Source organism: Nycticebus coucang, chromosome 5 (assembly GCF_027406575.1).
Source record: "Nycticebus coucang isolate mNycCou1 chromosome 5, mNycCou1.pri, whole genome shotgun sequence".
Lineage (NCBI taxonomy): Eukaryota > Metazoa > Chordata > Mammalia > Primates > Lorisidae > Nycticebus > Nycticebus coucang.
In genome coordinates, this window is record NC_069784.1 from 113913510 (window position 1) to 113917145 (window position 3636).

Genomic DNA, 3636 nt, shown 5'->3' on the forward strand with positions numbered 1-3636 from the left:
TCTAATTTGTCTTTGAATTCCCGCACTTAGCTCCTCACCTGGCTCATAATAGACATTCACAAATTAATGATCGAATATGCTCACATGGGTTGGACACTTAGATTTGTTACTTTCTTTTATTTCTTAGATTTGTAATTTAAAAAAAAGAATAAAGAATCTTCTAAAATGAAAAAAGGCACTAACAGAAAGGGTGGAACACAGCACAGAGGGGTGGGCGTCTTTCAGTCCCATCACCTCTTCCCTTTGAGGCTGCTTGGACTATTTATTAATGGTGCCTGGGTCTCTAATTAGCGTCCCAAGCATTTCCTCCTGTTTCCCAGAGGTTGGAGAAATGCCCTGAGGGCTTGTCACCAGAGGCTCTTCCCCCTTCTAATCAACCAGATGGCAGCTGCAGGAAGTGGCCACTAAAAATTGTTTGCAACAATCACCACGTGGTCTTCACCCGAGTGGGGGGTACGAGGAAACAGGCATGGTGGGTCTCTGTGCCTGGGATGTTAGGATTAGTTTTGTCAGCTGGGCTTCATATATTGGGAATAACTACGCAAGGAAAACTGCTATTTGATTATATTATCCATCAGGCCAAATAGAAAACTGCTTTTAAAGTCCTAGATTAAAATTCTTTCAGAAACCTTGATACTTCATCACGTAATATTGTCACAATTTTACTGACATGGTAAGTGGCTCAAGGTGTATATGATGTTTGTGTTTGCATATTTAGTTCATTATTTATGTTTGTGTGGGGTTTTGTATAAAGAGAACATACTCTATGTTCACTAGCAGCAACCTAGAAATCTCATAGTCCTTGATGGAAAAGGGACCAGGGCAATGTATCTAGTACTAGAGATTTTCCTTAACACTACAGACGGAAATGCTGTCACTGCCCTCCCTTTGCAGGGGCAACACACTGTTAGGATGTGTTAATAAAAAGTGTCTAATGAAAACGCCAGTATGTCCTTTGGGAAGTTAGCAAATAGGATACACTGCCAATATGAACCCTGTTCATAGGCCTATTTTTAGAATAGGGACAATGTCCAACCATTCTTAATTGCTGAAAGACATACACCTGCCACTTAATTTCCTCCGTGTCATCTGTGAATTATTCCTAATATTAGACACCAGGAACATTTATTCAGTTATCTGTCCATCCATCTATATAAAACATTATGCGTGATCATTTAAATACAACAGCCTTCATCTGTTGGCACCAATAGTTCTTGGAAAATGTGACGTGATATGGTTTATAGTTATATGGATTATTTTCCTACCAAAACAGTGTTAAGATCGAAAGCTTCCTTCTGTTCAAAATATCAGAAAAATTACAAATAGAATTATAAATATTTAGCAAAAGCAACAGTGTAAGTAAAACCCCACGAACCTCTATAATCTATAATATAGTAAAAATATGTTCCAAAATGTAGATCCTTAGGGATGGCAGGGACTTTGATAATCTTTTATTTCCTAAGTGAGAAAAATCAAATCTCTGAGAGGAAAGGACTTGCTTAACATGACCCACTTAATTCAGAAAAGCTAAGGTGACAACCCTGGTTCAGATACATGTTACCCTATTACTTTCCCCAGAAAAATGCTAGGACGTACTGTCTCCCACATTGCTTAAATAAGAGACTGCAACAAACCATGAAATGTACATAAACCATGAAAAATGTTAACTATCGCTTGGTGTGTAAATTAATAGCTAGCCAAAATAAAGGTGATCAAAATAACTTCTTAAAAAATGGTTTGCTCTGTCAAGGTCTAGCACAACGTGGAGGGAACAACGAAGAAGCCCGTTTCTGTTAATAGCGCTGCTCAGGAACAAGTGAGCCAGTAATTAAATGGACACCCTTCTTTGCCAGATCCACGTCCATCCATTCCTTCTCCCTTCCTTATAGAATTCCAATTTTGTTTGGGTTCCTGTCACTCCTCTGCCCCTGTAGCAGCATCTGTGCCAAGGGAAGCCAATGGAACTGGTCCCCGCTCCAGGGTTGTCCCCACGGGCTCAGGGGTATGCCACTCCCTTGCTTGTGTTGGTTCTGGAAAAGGCACATGATTCAAGTCAGGCAAAGGAGACGGGGTGGGGGGGTGGGAGGGAAGCCTATAGAAGACCCCGAGGCAGCTTCCATGCTGCTCTCTTCTAAGGTTCTTTTGTGAGGATAAGTTTGGCTGCACCACCTCACTACCTACAACCAAACTTCAAGGAAGCCAGCCCATGCTGTTTGTGTTTAAGCCCATTGATGGTTCTCCCTTGTCCCTAACCCGAAGTGGATGCAGAGCTGCAGGTCCCATCTTTCTCTTCTTTTTTGTCTTCTGTGCTGCCATCTTCATCAACCAGTGTTACCTCTGGGCTGGGCTCTAATCACTCTTAAACATTTATGGAGGACCAACTGTATTTCAGATGCTTTTCTGTTATAGTCTCAGGCATCACACCACCCTTTGGGCTGAGTATGAACATCTCCATTTTACAGATAAGGAAAGTGAGGCTCAAGAGTTTTAGTGACGTGCCCAAAGCTAGACACCAGTAAGACATGGAGCTGGCACCCGACCCAATTGTGCTCCTGCTGCTGAATTTTGTGATATTTTAAATGTATTTTTAAATGACACAAGTAATAAATGAATACATTCTTTTTGCAAAAAAAAAAAAAAAAAATTCAGGTTAATGTTCCCATTAATCATCCCTCTTTATTTTCTCTACTTCCCCCGAGGTAACCACTGTCACAGTTCAACATGGATCATTCCAGATATTAGTGTAGACATTTTTTAAAGGTCTTATATTTTATCTATCTACCTATCTTCAATCATCTATCTAGTGAGAGACAGGGCCTTCCTCTATTGCCCAGGCTGGAAGTGCGGTGTTGTCATAGCTCATTTTTATTATTGATTTTTGATCGATTGCTATAGAATATTGTTTACTGTTTAAACTGAGATGGGAATTCATCACATTTGTGTTTGAAAAGTAATGGTCAAAAGAAAAACTATCTTAGATGACTTTGGGGTCAATATTACATTTTCTGATTTTGATTATACTGTGTTTTCCTTAGGAAATATACACTGAAATGTGGGGGTCAAGGGTCATCATTTCTGCAACTTAACTCTCAAATCATTCAGCAGGAAAACAGTAATATGCACACGTGTCCATATGTCCAGAAATGGTGACCAGGTGTGGCTAAGTGTCCATTTTGGATGAAGGCTATCCAGGAGCACTTGGTATTCTTACAACTCTCCTTTACATCTGAAACTGCTTCCAGAAAAGAAGTTAAAAAAGGAAAGAAAGGCAATTGCAGAGCAGCGCGGCAGGAGTTCACCCTCCCCTGAGCCCAGTGCCACCTCTTCCATGCAGGCCACACCCGGTGTGGTGTTTGTCACACCCCACTTTCCTGGTTGCTTCTGTGATTTGGTGGAGATGCATCCGAGGCTCTGGCCGAGCGAAGCCTCTGTATCACGCTTCCCTCCAGAAAGAGGTATCCTGAACTCAGGTTTTGTTCCAACAGCTGTCTTGCCACTTCAAAACAACTTATCTCAAAACACTCAGGGAGGCTAGGCGCCCTTAGCACGGTGGTTACAGCGCCAGCCACATACACGGAGGGTGGCAGGTTCGAACCTGGCCCAGGCCAGCTAACCAATACAACAACAACAACAAAA